The following is a 16,994-nucleotide window of genomic DNA, read 5'->3' as shown; positions in this document are numbered from 1 at the left end:
TTCTATCTATTCCTCTGATCATCTTATAAACCTAAAGAGCCCACAAGGACAAATGCAATCTAATAAACAGATGCTTCCAGGTTTACTGATCTGGGTGGAGACTTTATATTTGCAAGTTTTAATGCCATTTCTGCATTTGGCACTCCACCCTCTGCTTTATGACTTATTAATTTATAATGGTTTGAATTAACAAAGTTTATTACTGCAGTCAACAAAAATGCTCACTTGTTGTTTCTAATGTGGATCTGATATCCTTAACTCAATGTAACCTAAAATGTCTGCATAACTTTACCCCGAAAGCTATAGTAATGAGAAAGCAACAGTGATTCAGAGAACACAGTGATCACTGTGATCAATAGATCACACTGCTGCATGTGCTTGCCCATGTGGTCTTTGTTCTTATTCATGAGTATTTTCCAGGAGGCCACTCCTTTATGGAGACAACAAATTTGTCACTCAGTCTAAGAATGCTCACAATGAGAGATTTTTCATCACAAAGCCTGTATTGCTTCACATTGCAACAGGACTGCTCTGATCCCTTGCTATTCCTCAGCATCCTGTCTGATAGCACTCAAACTGCAATGGGCAGCAAGTTATGTACATGTTCACCACACAGCACTGCATGATGAGTAAGATTGAACATGTGAGTTGGTCCATTGATGTAACTGTTACAGCGTTCCTTAGAACAGAGTAGATGTTTCCCTTGTAAAGTGTGTGGAAGCATTACACATGTGCTGTGTGAGATGTGAACAATGAAAAAATAACTAATTTTTGGTGCTTGCATGCTATAACATTTTTCTGATATCAGAATTTCTGTAAGTCCTACAGGCAGTAAGTGCAGTAGATTTTAGAATAGTGCATGTGAATATATATTTAGAAAAGCAGTGTATTTACAAAATGATTGAAAGCCCGTGCCATTGATATGCCCTCAATATGGTTTTATCTTTCTCTCCCTCTCACAACTACTAGGTGCTGGCCCGGCCCAATGTCTTCAGCTGGGTTTAAGGAGTCCTGCTTTGTGGGTAGTTGTCCCTTGGCATAGTTCCTGTCCAGATTCATGTTAGACTTCATTGGATTTCTGCAGGCCTTGGGGTCACAGGAAGGAGCTAGGTGGAGGGGTAGGTTACCTCTGAGATGTTCTGGGAGGAAGCTGCCAGGGAACAAATCTGTCTCTCCTTCTCTCTGGGTACCTGCTGACACCTTCCCTCCACTTGAGAGGAAGGAGCACTTGGAGTGAGGTCAAGGTCTTTCATTCCCTGTCACCTTGCCATTGATGCTGAGCATCCATAGCTAATAAAATGAAGGTAGGTCTGAGCACATAACTGGCAGCTACTGGGCATCCTGCTGGATCTGAGTCACTGAGGTAACCACACAATTCATGAAAGTAACTCATGCAATTTGTAGTTTGCATGGAAAATGAAGATAAGAAGCATGTACATGTATGAATAACTCACCGTGGCCATCGGCAGATATTAGATCATCCAACACGCTCGTCACCATTCTTTAACTTCAAATGGGAACTTTTGCCCATTGAATATAATAAATATCTACAAGTAAAAGAAGCAGAAGTTACACGAGAGAAACAACACTGTGAATAAGTGATTTCTGAAAGTATAAACACCAGCTAACTACTTGATTCAGATATAATCAGAGAAAATCCTTTCCTTATCTGGCCCTGTGAACTACCGTCTCATTTACAATCTCTTCTTTTTACAAAATATTGATCATTTTATTAGCTCTCAGATCCATGTCTATCTGGAACTTTATGTTTGACATTCTCCATTCTGCTGTCTGCCCTTTACAGCACTGAAACAATCCTCATCAGAGTCTCGAATGACAATTTATGTGGCTGTGACCATAATAAATTATTCTTCCATATTCTTTATGACCTGTTTGCAGCCTTGACACAGTTGACTGTACCATCTTCCTCCTCTTACTCTTGACTACCTGAATAAGACTACACTTGCTTGGTTTCATCAATACCTCTATAGTCATTACCTCTATAGAATTACTCAAAGTGGCTTCTCTTCCTCCACCATTGCCACTAGAACTTTTCCAAAAATTTATCCCTAGCACATTTTATTTCTTATCCAAGTCCTCAACAAATTCCAAAAACATATATTAGCTGATGACATCCATCTCTTTCTTGCCAGCCCCTTTCTTGATCCATCCATTGGCTCCATTAAGCATAAAAAAAAGGACGCAATAGGCTATATCATTCCTTGAACCTTTTCTGTTCATGAATTGACATTTTGTTTGATCAAAATCCAACTCTGGATGGGAAGAAATTCCCTCCAAGCAAACATCAAGATGATCGCCTCAGGCGACTGACTGTGGAGTTTGCACGTTCTCCCCGTGTCTGCGTGGGTTTCCTCCGGGTGCTCCGGTTTCCTCCCACAGTCCAAAGATGTGCAGGTAAGGTGAATTGGCCATGCTAAATTGCCCGTAGTGTTAGGTAAGGGGTAAATTTAGGGATATGGGTGGGTTGCGCTTCGGCGGGTCGGTGTGGACTTGTTGGGCCGAAGGGCCTGTTTCCACACTGTAACGTAATCTAATCTAATCTAATCTAATCTAATCTAATCAAAGTGGATGTTCCTGCCAAAAGCTCTTTTCCCTAGCCTAGAAGAATGGAAAGACATGGTTTTATTTCTTTTTTAACAGAGTTATTTTTGTGGGCTTGATATGGAGAAGTCTGGAGGCCTGTTAATTTGCATGCATTTTTAATGAAGTTTTATAACCATTGCATTGAAGAAATGGGGTTAACAGTTCAATATATACAAAAAGCCAAGAGAATAAAATTCTGTGCTGCTGCTTAGTGACAAGGATCTAGGTCACACAGAGAGACAGAAAAATCTCGATGTTAGTCATTCATGTCAGTAGGTTGTGCCAGAGAAAGAGTGCTGGAACCTGAGTTGAGAGAACTTGTGTTTGCTCTGAAGTTAAAGAAATAGTGAGTCTAGATTGCAGTTTGTTTTCAGTGCGTCAGGAAGAAATACCAGCTATAGGAAAAAGCATGTAGTGATTGCATAGAAATTTGCTGGAAGGAGACTGTCAACCTTACCTGAACAACAAACCTTGTTGCGGAGACAGTGGCAATTCATCACTGGAGGTTTAATGTTAGTAAGGCTATTGCTTGGATAAAAAGAACAGTGTGAACTTAAATCCTATTCTAATGTCTACGATGACATCTTTCAAAGCTTTTAGTCTAGTCCAGTATAATTTACGTTTTTCTTGTTTAGCAGACACTTTATTCTTTGTGTTGAAAGTACTCTGGCAGACTCTTGCAAATACATTCATCAACTGACCGGCATGTTTAAAACAAAACAAAGTTAGTGCTGATCAAACCGGGCTCACTCAGGTCTGACTTGTCCAGCTAGGATAATAACATCTTTTTCTTATTTTGTCAAACTGTGGACCTTGTCTTCTGTCTCTCAGTGTGTACATTAACAAATGTTTCTACGTGCCAGCAACTTATCCTGCTTTCTCTGTAGTGGGGTTTTCTCCATGACCGTTTCTAGCATATATGCTATTATAGCACCAAATTTTGGCTGTTGTCTCTTGGGTAGGAGCTGGTGGTCTAATGGTATTATCGCTGGACTGTTAATCCAAAGACCCAGTCTTTCTGGGAACCCAGGTTTGAATCCCACTATGGCAAATAGTGGAATTTGGATCAAATAAAATTCTGGAACAAAGAGTCTACTAATGACCATTGATCCTTTGCTGATTGTCAGGAAAAATCCACCTGGTTCACTAATGTCCTTTAGGGAAGGAAACTGCCATCCTTAACTAGTCTGGTTTACATGTAACTCCAGATCCACAGAAATGTGATTGATTCTTACCTGCCCTTTCGGCAAATATGGATAAGGAATAAATTCTGGCCTAGCCAGTCATGTCCATGTCCTATGAATGAATAAAAAAAGGAGCCTTATTTTGCTTCTCGATAGCACCTTTTTGCGAAGTACATGGTGCATCATCACTTTCTGTGACTTGGTCAGATTCTGTAAGTGTGTAATCGTACCAATTAATTTGGAGGAATGCATCCCAACAATTTGAATGCCTTGCTGTAAAATTACTGCTTTTCTGTGTATACCCTTAAAATTACAAGACCTGTTCATTTTTATTCTCCATTCTTTTTGAAATAAAAAAACAACTTGCCTTCCCTATTACCAAACTTGGATTCACACACAAACACCCCAAATCCCTCTGTACTACAGCTTTCTATAGTCTTTCCTCATTAAATAATACTCAGTGCATAACCTGACATTTTCTTTACTATATTCCATTTGTCATTTCTACAAATGAAGTGAACATAGGAGGTATGGTTAGTAAGTTTGCAAATGACACCCAAACTGGTGGTGTAGTGGACAGCGAAGAAAGTTTACTCAGAATACAACGGGATCTTGATCAGATGGGCCAATAGGCAGAGTAGTGGCAGATGGAGTTTCATTTTGATAAATATGAGGTGTCGCATTTTGGAAAGGCAAATCAGGGCTGGACTTATACACTTAAAGTTAAAGTCCTGGGTAGTGTTGCTGAACAAAGAGATCTTGGAGTACAGGTTCATAGTTCCTTGAAAGTGAAGTCACAGGTAGATAGGATAGTGAAGAAGGCATTTGGTATGCTTGCCTTATTGGTCAGTGCACTGAGTATAGGAGTTGGGAGTTCATATTGTGGCTGTACAGGACACTGGTTAGGCCACTTTTGCAATATTGTGTGCAGTTCTGGTCTCCCTGCTAGAAGAAGGATGTTGTGAAATTTGAAAGTGTTCAGAAAAGATTTATAAGGATTTTGCCAGGATTGGATTTGGAGATGCCGGTGTTGGACTGGGATGTACAAAGTTAAAAATCACACAACACCAGGTTATTGTCCAACAAGTTTAATTGGAAGCACTAGCTTTCCGAGTGCCGCTCCTTCATCAGGTGGTTGTGGAGGACACAACTGTAAGACACAGAATTTATAGCAAAAGTTTACAGTGTGATGTAACTGAAATTATACATTGAATAATACCTTGATTGTTTGTTGAGTCGCTCATCTGTTAGAATGACCATGATAGTTTCACTTCTTTCATATGTAAATCACAAATTTTTTTTAAAAAGTTACATTCTCAGGTTAACTGTAACAATTAGTGTCAGCCCAGATAAGATGTTAAGATGTTGAAGCTGTTAGCCCCCGTGTTCCCTGTCTGTGCGATAATGTTTAGACTGATTCTAATCTAAAAAGTGAGTTAACAGTCTTACATGGATTCATGCAGTTTTTGAGCAAAGTACAATGGAACTCTGCAAGTACAAATTCACCCCACAAACGAATATATGTGTGTGTGTGTGTGTGCTTCTGTATGGGTTGGGGGGTGAAAAGTGGCCCAGCAGAGGCTGATAGCTAAGTTCCGTACCCATAGGGAGGGCCTCAACTGGGACCTTGGGTTCATGTCACACTACAGGTGATCACCATTGCACTATACACACACAGAAACTCCTACACACACACACACACACTTACACACACACTCACACACTCACACATGCATCCTCTCACAGACTTAGACCACTTTGCACTCACATACACACATATACACTCTCTCTCACAGACATTCACAGCCCCCCATCACACACAGACACACATACTCCTACCGACACACACACACTCCCACACTCTCACATGCATCATCTCACAGACTTAGACACTTTGCACTCACACACACACACTCTCTCTCGCACTCACAACCCCCCCACCCCAGACAGCCAGACACACATAAAAAAACCCATATGCACACATACACATACACATTTGTGGGGTGAATTTGTACTTGCAGAGTTACATTGTACTTTGCTCAGAAATTGCATGAATCCATTAAATCACAGACTCTGTTAACACAGAAAATGGGGGAGATACTTAATGAATATTTTGCATCTGTATTTACTGTGGAAAAGGATATGGAATATAAAGACTGTAGGGAAATAGATGGTGACATCTTGCAAAATGTCCAGATTACAGAGGAGGAAGTGCTGGATGTCTTGAAATGGGTAAAAGTGGATAAATCCCCAGGGACCTGATCAGGTGTACCCGAGAACTCTGTGGGAAGTCAGAGAAGTGATTGCTGGGCCTCTTGCTGAGATATTTGTATCATCGATAGCCACAGGTGAGGTGCCGTAGACTGGAGGTTGGCAAACGTAGTGACACTGTTTAAGAAGGGCGGTAAAGACAAGCCAGGGAACTATAAACTGGTGAGCCTGATCTCAGTGGTGGGCAAGTTGTTGAAGGGAATCCTGAGGGACAGGATGTACATGTATTTGGAAAGGCAAGGACTGATTCGGGATAGTCAACATGGCTTTGTGTGTGGGAAATCATGTCTCACAAACTTGATTGAGTTTTTTGAAGAGGATTGATGAGGGCAGAGCAGTAGATGTGATCTATATGGACTTCAGTAAGGCGTTCAACAAAGTTCCCGATGGGAGACTGATTAGCAAGGTTAGATCTCATTGAATACAGGGAGAACTAGCCATTTAGATACAGAACTGACTCAAAGATAGAAGACAGAGGGTGGTGGTGGAGGGTTGTTTTTCAGACTGGAGGCCTGTGACCAATGGAGTGCCACAAGGATCAGTTCTGGGTCCTCTACCTTTTGTCATTTACATAAATAATTTGGATGGGAGCAAAGGAAGTACAGTTAGTAAGTTTGCAGATGACACCAAAATTGGAGGTGTAGTGGACAGCGAAGAGGATTACCTCAGATTACCACAGGATCTGGGCCAATGGGCTGAGAAGTGGCACTTGGAGTTTAATTCAGATAAATGCGAGGTGCTGCATTTTGGGAAAGCAAATCTTAGCATGACTTATACACTTAATGGTAAGGTCCTATGGGGGTGTTGCTGAACAAAGAGACCTTGGAGTGCAGGTTCATAGCTCCTTGAAAGTGGAGTCGCAGGTAGATAGGATAGTGAAGAAGGTGCTTGGTATGCTTTCCTTTATTGGTCAGAGTATTGAGTACAGGAGTTGGGAGTTCATGTTACAGCTAGATAGGACATTGGTTAGGCCACTGTTGGAAGGAGCGGTGCTCCGAAAGCTTCCAATTAAACCTGTTGGACTATAACCTGTGTTGAGTGATTTTTAGCCAGGGTTGGAGGGTTTGAGCTATAGGGAAAGGCTAAGTACGCTCAGGCTACTTTCGTTGGAGCATTGGAGGCTGAGGGGTGCCCTTAAAGAAGTTTATAAAATCATGCAGGCATGGATAGGGTAAATAGACAAGGTCTTTTCCCCAGGGTAGGGGAGTCAAGAAGTAGCGACCATAGCTTTAAGCTGAGGAGGGGAAAGATTTAAAAGGAACCTAAAGGACAACATTTTCACGCAGAGGGTGGTGCGTGTAAGGAAGAGTTGCCAGAGGAAGTGGTGGAGGCTGGTACAATTATAACATTTAAAAGATATCCGGATGGGTTTGTGAATAGGAAGTGTTAAGAGGGATATGGGACAAATGCTGGCAAATGGGATTAGATTTATCTAAGATATCTGGTTGGCATCGACAAGTTGGACCGAAGGGTCTGTTTCCGTGCTGTACATCTGTCAAACTACATTTTTGCACACTCACTCATCTGTCCATGTCTCTCTATAGACTCTTAGTATTATTCTCACTACTTGCCTTTCCACCTACTTTTCTGTTGTTTCCAACCTTGGCCATTGTTCTTCAGCTTCTTTCATTTAGATCATCAATTAATAATAAATAATTGTGACCCCCAGAATTTATCATTGTGACACTCCACTAGTTACATGCTATCATCCTGATATTCCCCACACAGGCTCATTGGAACCATGTCGAGAGTGTGGTGCTGGAAAAGCACAGCAGGTCAGACAATATCTGAGGAGCAGGAAAATCGATGTTTCGGGCAAAAGCCTTTCATTCAGGAAGAGCTTTTGCCCGAAACATCGATCTTCCTGCACCTCGGATGCTGCCTGACCAGCTGTGCTTCAGCACCACACTCTCTACTCTAATTTCCAACATCTGCAGTCCTCACTTTTACCTCATTGGAACTATGGCCAATAGATCCAGCCACAGCAGGGGTTAACATTAATATGGCCAATGTGCAATGTAAATATAGAACAATTAAGGAGGAGTAAATATGCCAGCAAGTCCAAATGAAGACCCTACAACTGAAATTCCATACATGATGTGGAGGGGGAACAGAAAGCCCAGAGTCCATTGTCTTCAATGCCATTTCCACAATATGAATAAGGTACATTGCTGCCACAGAAATGAGGATGTCATAGAGGTATACAGCACAGAGACAGGCCCTTTGGCCCAAACTGGTCCATGCCGACCAAAATATCCATCCACATTAACCCCATTTCCCTGAACTTGGGCCAAATCCTTCTAAATCTTTCCTATCCATGTATTTGTCCAAATGCATTTTAAAAGTTGTTAATGTAGCCATCTCAAAAACTTCCACTAGCAGCTCATTCCATATGCGTACCACCCTCTGTGTAAAACATTTGCCCTTTAGATTCCCTTTTATTCTTTCCCCTCTAACCTTAAACTGATGTCCTCTAGTCCTCGATTCCCCAAGCCGGGGAAAAAGACAGTGCCTTCACCCTATCATGCCTTTCATGATCTTATACACTTCTATAAGATCCCCTCTCAGTCTCCTACGCTATAAAGAAAAAAGTCCTAGCTTGTCCAATCTCTACCTAAACCTCTGACTGTTGAGTCCTGGCAACATCCTTATAAATTTCTTCTGCACACTCTCCACTTTAATAAAATCCTTCCTATAGCAAGGTGACCAAAACTGAACACAATACTCCACGTGCAGCCTCACCAAGGTCCTGTACAACTGCAACATAACTTCCCAACATCTATACTCAATGCCCTGACTGATGAAGGCCAAAGTGCCAAAAGCCTCCTTCACTGCCCTATCTACCTGTGACTCCACTTTCAGAGAACCATGCACCTGAACTCTAAGGTCCCTTTGTTCCACTACACTCCTTAAGGCCCTACCTTTCACCATGAAATTCCAACCTTGGCTTAACTTCCCAAAATGCAAGATCTCACGCTTATCTATATTAAACTCTATTTGCCGTTTCTCGGCCCACCACCCCTGCTGATCAAGGTCCTGCTGCAATTTCTGATAACCTTCCATACTGTCCATGATACGGTCTATTTTAGTGTCATCGCAACTTACTAATCATGCCTTGTACATTCTCTTCCAAATCATTGATATAGATAACAAACAGTAATGGGTCCAACGAATGGGACACTATCACAGAACTATGTCATGTGCTAGAGAGGGACTTACAACCTGAAGGAGTGGGTGGCCATCCTGTCCCTGTGGCTATCAAAATTACAACTACACTAATTTTTTGTTGAACTGGCTGCTTCCAAGGAGCCACTGGGGACCTGGGTGGGATCTCACACTGCTAGACCCACAAATATTTCAAGTTTGTTGGCAATGTAATCTGTGCCAAATGCCACCACTTCATCTCTGACAAGGTGAGTGATTCAGTTCAGACAGTAGTGTCAAACCTCCCCACCCCTCCCCCCACTCCGCCCCGGTGCAGGAAATAATAGTCTGTACTCAGGTTGCACTGAGAATGACATTCAAATGCAGCAAACTTCATCCATAGAATAAGATTCCATTCAGTCAATGTATAAGTCATTGTGATCTTCAGTACCACAAATTAGAGATACAATGCAGCCCATACTTCCACCAGGGCTATGGTGAAACAGATGCTAGCTCTGCTGAAGAGGAGATTCCAATGCTTGCATTGGTCTGCAGAAACCTTGCAGTACAGTTCCGATAGAGTGTGCTTCAGAATCCTTGCATGCTGCACTCTGCACAACTGGAGCAGGAAAAGAAAGAACTTGATGGTTGCTGAAGAGCTGAAGCTCCGTCAGTGGCAAGTACTTCTGCTGCTAGTGATTGCACGATAGTGTGAGCATGGTATTGTCAGAGCAAGGTGCATATATAATGAGGAGAGCAATGGAGAATGCCGTGAGATCACCTTTTTTGAGAAGGTGACCAAACAGGCAGATGAGAGTAAAGCATTTAATGTGGTGTATATGGATTTCAGTAAAGTGTTTGATAAGATTCCACACGGTAGGCTATTGCACAAAATATGGAGGCATGGGATTGAGGGGGATTTAGTGATTTGGATCAGAAATTGGCTAGCTGAAAGAAAGTGGTGGTTGATGGGAAATCTTCATCCTGGCATTCAGTTACTAATGGTGTACCACAAGGATCTGATTTGGGCCACTGCTGTTTGTCATTTTTATAAATGGCCTGGATGAGGGCATAGAAGGATGGTTTAGCAAATTTGTGGATGTCACTAAGCTTGGTAGAGTTGTGGATCGTGTCGAAGGGTGTTGTAGGTTACAGAAGGCTGCAGAACTGGGCTGAGAGGTGGCAAATAGAGTCTAATGTGGAAAAGTGTGAGGTGATTCACTTTGGAAGGAGCAATAGAAATAAAGAATACTGGACTAATGGCAAGATTCTTGGTAGTATAGATGAACAGAGAGATCTCGGTATTCATATACATAGATCCCTGAAAGTTTGCACCCAGGTTGGTGGTGTTGTTAAGAAGGCATACAGTGTGTTAACTTTTATAGTAGTGGAATTGAGTTTCAAAACCATGAGATCATGCTGCAGCTGTACAAAACTCTGGTGCAGCCGCACTTGAAGTATTGCGTACAGTTCTGGTCGCTGCATTATTGGAAGGATGTGGAAGCTTTCCAAAGGGTTCAGAGGAGATTTACTAGGATGTTGCCTGGTATGGAGGGAAGGTATTATGAGGAAGGTCTAAGGGACTTGAGGCTGTTTTTGTTAGAGAGAAGAAGGTTACGAGGTGACTTAATTGAGACAATTAAGATAATTAGACGGTTAGATTAGACGGGTGGACAGTGAGATCCTTTTTCCTCGGATGGTGATGGCTAGCACGAGGGGGACATACCTTTTAAATTGAGGGGTGATAGATATAGGACAGATGTCAGAGGTAGTTTCTTTACTAAGAGACTAGTAGGGGTGTGGAACAGCCTGCCTGCAACACTAGTAGATTTGCCAACCATAAGGGCATTTAAGTGGTCATTGGATAGACATATGGTTGAAAATGGAATATGGTTGAAAATGGAATAGTGTAATGGAATGGGCTTCAGATTGGTTTCACAGGTAGGCGCAACATCGAGGGTCAAAGGGCCTGTACTGCGTTGTAATGTTCTATGTTCACGGAGACAATCCTTTAATAAAACTCCTGAAATTGACAGTTAGCCAATTCTTTTGTAAAAGTCAGTCTGTAGTTTCTAATCGTCATGTTCAGGTAACCATCCTAGAAATCTTTCCTTGTGAATAGAATAATTACTTATTCAATCTTACAGCTCCTTCTACATACAAGTCCAGTGGTCCCACTTTTATGTTTACTTAGTAAATCAATTAAACCCAATCATCTGCTCAACTACTTGCTATATTCACATGACATACAGAGAGACTGAAATGCAGACAGATACACAAAAAAAGATGTAGGACTAAATACATTAAAAATGTATAGGTAAACACACTGAAGATAAAGTGTTGGGAGGTTAGACAAAATACATTTCTAAATAGAGCAAAAAATCAATAAAGGCTGAAGGAAAGGAGAGAAACACTGAATAATTGGAAATGAAGGAAGGAAAATGTGGGAAGATTGGGAATGGCAATAATGACACTGAAGCCATACAGTGGTCCTGTGGGTCAGTAATTAGTACTCCTACCCCTGAGCCAGAATAGTCCCACTTCAGGATTTATTGGACATAGAAGGAGTGTTCATGACGTAGTTCAACAGGTTGATAATCGGTCTGCTAGTTCTTCCAAAATTTCTGCAGTATTACACATTATGTATTAATGATCTGGATGAAGGGACTGGGGCATTCTAGCGAAGTTTGCTGATGATACAAAGTTGGGTGGATAGGCAGGTAGTACTGAGGAACTGGGGAGGCTGCAGAAGGATCTAGACAGTTTGGAGGAGTGGTCCAGGAAATGGCTGATGGAATTCAATGTGAGCAAATGCGAGGTTTTGCACTTTGGAAAAAAGAATAGAAACATGGACCACTTTCTAAACGGTGAGAAAATTCGTAAAGCCAAAGTACAGAGGGATCTGGGAGTGCTAGTTGAGGATTCTCTAAAGGTAAACATGCAGGTTGAGTCCGTGATTAAGAAAGCGAATGCAATGTTGTCAATTATCTCAAAGGGGTTGCTCTCCCCATATCCCTTAATTCCTTGAGAGATGGCTTGGAGAGGGTGGACGCTAGGAAATTTTTCTGTTAGGCGAGGAGACTAGGACCCGTGAACACAGCCTTAGAACTAGAGTGGGGTAAATTCAGAACAGAAATGCTGAGACATTTCTTCAGCCAGAGAGTGGTGGGCCTGTGGAATTCATTGCCACAGAGTGCAGTGGAGGCTGGGACGCTAAATGTCTTCAAGGCAGAAATTGATAAATTCTTGATGTCACAAGGAATTAAGGGCTACGGGGAGAATGCGGGTAAGTGGAGTTGAAATGCTCATCAGCCATGATTGAATGGCGGAGTGGACTCGATGGGCCGAATGGCCTTACTTCCGCTCCTATGTCTTATGGTCTTAAAAAGGAGAAAATGTTTCTGTGAAGTTAAGAAAGAAGTAAACTCATCTTAAAAAAAGGAGTAAACTCTTATGGATTAGAAATGGAGTTTAATCATACTATCATGAACTGAAAACAACATTTGCTGAAAATACTTAGCAGCTGAAACAGCATCTGTGTTCATTTCTGGTCAATGAACTTTCATTACAAATGGAAAATAGAGATATAACAGGCTTTAAGTGCAACAGTGGAAAGAGGGTACAAAGAACAAAAGGGAAGGCCTGCAATTGGTTGGAGACAGGAGAGATTACATGATAAAAGGACAAATAATATCCCTCATGGCCCATTATGTGGAAATCTCCTCATGGTTTAATTCCTATAGTTTTTCTCCAGAATCTGTGGATCTATTGTCATGTTACTTTAATAAAATTATCAGTGGAAAGACATGAATCAAGAGTGACAAATATAATGCAAACTTTCATAATAGAACATAATGAATATTTATCAGTTCTTATTTAAAGAAAAATAATAAAAATGAAATTTATCCCTATGTCAGCAGACCATTGAATTACAGAAGCACTATATCTCATTACATCCATACTTTCTTGAATTACAGATACATATGCTTTCCAGCAGAAGTCATTGAGACCAGAGTACTAAAGTCAATTAACTGTCAGGGATAGCTGGTGTTATGATTCAAACTAATGATAATACTAGAAAATCAGATCCCAGAATGAAACCTGGCTTAATAGATGATATCTATTTTTTGCAGTTTGTTAACGTGTAAGTTAGTCTCTGAAACATATCCAAATAAGGCTGCAGATATTCTTTAATAACAGAACATAAATTATTCCACACAAAAGAATACGTAACTGAAACTTTATGTAGATTTAAGACAGAAACATTTTTACACAAACAGCAAAGTTTCAACCTGTTCCTTAATACTATCTTTTATAGGTACTCAATTCCAGAGAAATGTAATCCCCATTTTCAACTCTAAGTTATTACTTAACTGACTCATCCCAGTTTCTTTTTCTTGGACTGTGGAGACAGTTTTATGATTCCCTTCTGAGTTGCTTGGCATGAACCTTTCACAATTCTGAAGGCCTAAACATTTTTTTAACAGTTCTTTCAGTTTGAAGATTTCCATTGAAACACTCTTGGCTGAGAAAGTCTCCAAAACTAAACAGTTTGGTCATGGCGACTGGCTCCCCTGAACAAAAATCCGATTCTGCAGCAAGGAGAAGCTTTTCTCCATTCTGAACTGAACTCCTGGTTCTTCTGAACTGAGACTTTGAACCTTCTCTGAAGTCAAAACAAAACTAATGACTTTTTGTTCTGTTATAAACTTAGCAATATAAACATTCTATCCATTAACACTTTAGGAGTCCTTCTCGGCATTGACGCAGTCGCATGCTTTCTTGTTCACTGTTCCAAATTACTTTTTAAACCAATTAAAAAGATATTCCTTCACAGAAATGACCCACATCCATCTGCCTCTATTTAAGTCCAAATTCCAAAACACTTATGTATTAAGCACCTTTCATCACAGTTGGATCAATGAAAATGGGCCAAGTGAATCGCAAATAAGTATTTAAATGATGGAACAAGTTAAATGCCATCAATAGCTTTATCATTTAATAGCTTTGTGATACAGTTGTCACAACATTAACAAAAACATCCAAGTGACTAAGCATGGGGTGGCACAGTGGTAAGTACTGCTGCCTCACAGTGTCAGGGACCCAGGTTCAGTCCACTCTCGGGTGACTATCTACGCGGAGTTTGCATATTCTCCCCGTGGCTGCACGGGATTCCTCCAGGTGCTCCAGTTTCCTCCAACAGTCCAAGCATGTGCAGGTTAGGTGGATTGACCATGCTAAATTGCCCATTATGTTCAGGGATGCGCAGACTGTGTGATTACCCTTGGGAAATGCAGGGTTACAGGGATGGTGGGTGGAGGGTCTGGGTGGAGTGCTGTTTGGAGGGTTGGTGTGGACTTCATGGGTCAAATGGTCTGCTTCCACATTATAGGGATTCTGTGTTCTAAGTCATGGCTGGTTTTCATCTTTCACAAATGACATCCCCCTTGCTACCCATTGTCCCAAATGTTTCTCTAAGAGCATGTGAAAAATGTATTGATCAATTGACATTTGCACTTTTCTTCAGAGTTCCCTTGCATGTTAGTTTTTAATCTTAGCTTTATCTTTCAGCAAGGATGAGGATCAAGCAAAAATAAATTATGTCAGTCCTGTTTTGTATAAGGCAGTTGGCATGAAATGGTTAACTTGGAAGCTTTGAAATAGCCATTCCTATCTCATTGGCTGAAGCATCTCTGGGAGAAAGCAATCAGTTGTAAGGTGTTAGTTATAGTTCTCAGTTAGCAAGTTCTACAATCTACAGCTGCGTTGCATAGACCTAGTTATACAGCATGGAAACGTGCCCTTCAGTCCAACTCATCCATGCCGACCAGAATTAATCTACTCCCATTTTGTCAGCATTTGGCCCATATTGCTCTAAACCCTTTCAATTCATGTACTTATCCAGATGCCATTTAACTGTGGTAATCGTACAGCTTCCACCTCTTCCTCTGGCAGCTCATTCCATACATACACAGTCCTCTGCATGAAAAAGTTGCCCCTTTTAAATCTTTCCCCTCTCACCTTAAACCTATGTCCTCTAGTTCTTGACTCCACACTCCTTGTCTATTTACCATATCCATGCCCCACATGATTTTATAAACTTCTTTAAGGTCACCCCTCAGCAGCCGACGCAACAGGGAAAATAACCCCAGCCTATTCAGCCTCTCCTTATACCTCAAGCCCTCCAACCCTGGCAACATCCTTGTAAATCTTTTCTAAACCCTTTCACATTTCACAATATCCTTCCTATAGGAAGGAGACCAGAATTGCGCACAATATTCCAAACGTGGCCTAACCAATATCCTTCAGTCTCAACATAATCTCCCAAATTCAATACCCAAAACACTGACCAATAAAGGCAAGCATACCAAGTACCTTCTTCACTATCTTGTTTACCTATGGCTCCACTTCCAAGGAACTATGAACCCGCATTCCAAGGTCCCTTTGTTCAGCAACATTCCCCAATGCCTTACCATTAAGTGTATAAGTCCTGCTGTAATTTGCTTTTCCAAAATGCAGCACCTCACATTTATCTAAATTAAATTCCATCTGCCACTCCTTGGCCCATTGACCCATCTGATCAATATCCCATTGTACTCTTTTTCGCTGTCCACTACACCACCAATTTTGGTGTCATCTGCAAAGTTACTAACCATACCTCCTATATTCAGATCCAATTCATTTATATAAATGACAAAAAGTGAATCCAGCAATGATTGTTGTGGCATACCGCTGGTTACAGGCCTCCAGTCTGAAAAGCAACCCTCCACCACATTATTATCTCTTAACAGATTGAAATATGGCTTATCTGGTGTCAATGTAGTTAACTAGGCTTAATCTAATGTAATCTGTCAATTTACTATATTGTAATTAAATATTTCTTGTTACTTAATGACCTGCATCTTTTGTCACGGTCTATCAGTAGTTAATTCATCACTACTTTATAGGAATAAACCCTGTTGATTGGTATTGGAGAAAGGTTTAGTGGCAGCATATCTACCTAAAGACGATCTTATCATAACCAGATGCAAGCTGTGGCCATCTTACTCTGCTGAAGGAATTGTGTTCATGGAATCTTAAAATGAAGGCAAAAATGTACAGAACCACTAATAACTTGCAAACATTCTGTCACTAAACATTTTGAAATAAAAAGGGTGATGGTATTGCAACAAAATTCCAGTCTTGGATTAGGGTACACATGTGCAAGACAGGCCCAAGTTAAGCAAAACTGTTAACTATTTGAGAATTACTGGAGCACTGCTGCCAATGACTCAAAAGAATTGTATGAATTAGGGAGTAGTTCTTTAATTCTATGTATTCCATTTATTATGATTCCTAATATTGAGAACCCCCACTAGAATTTATCAATCAACAAACTTTCAAACTTTACACTTGTAGAGTCTGTTTCCATCCTGAATCCTCGCGGATTAGTTTAATAATTCCATTTTTTTTTTGTCAACACTTCAAAAGTACAGAACTCATAGAACAAGGTGTTCCCCATCATGTCAGGAAACATGAAATGAGCTGTTTCCCTACTTTCTGTTCTTGAGTTCTAAAAGTCAGTCTGTGACTTCTGAAAGTTATATGGAATTCTTACCTTCCAGAAGGTAATCCAAGATGGAGGACAGGAAAAATTTCTGGCTGTAAGAGCTGCTCTTTTTTTTTTGAGGTATTTTAGGTGTTGGAGGTAGTTTCCTCGAATTCCAGGAGCAGCAATTACTGTTTTATATGCTGTTGCATTGTTTTGGAACTTTGGAAAAAAAAAAGTCAAAACAACAGTAGTTTAAAAGG

At 40.9% G+C, this 16,994-nt stretch overlaps 1 long non-coding RNA gene across 1 annotated transcript in view; it reads right to left on the bottom strand.

Moving 5' to 3' along the window:
* The window catches only part of LOC122557276, a 25,637-nt gene that overhangs the window by 4,280 nt on the left and 4,363 nt on the right, over positions 1-16,994 (bottom strand). The window contains exon 2 of the long non-coding RNA XR_006313786.1: positions 12,562-12,569. This is a non-coding gene — a long non-coding RNA (uncharacterized LOC122557276). The remainder of the gene's footprint in view (positions 1-12,561; positions 12,570-16,994) is intronic.

Source organism: Chiloscyllium plagiosum, chromosome 15 (genome assembly GCF_004010195.1).
Source record: "Chiloscyllium plagiosum isolate BGI_BamShark_2017 chromosome 15, ASM401019v2, whole genome shotgun sequence".
Lineage (NCBI taxonomy): Eukaryota > Metazoa > Chordata > Chondrichthyes > Orectolobiformes > Hemiscylliidae > Chiloscyllium > Chiloscyllium plagiosum.
Note: the sequence above shows the minus strand (reverse complement) of the source record. Positions and strands in the feature narration are given on the sequence as shown.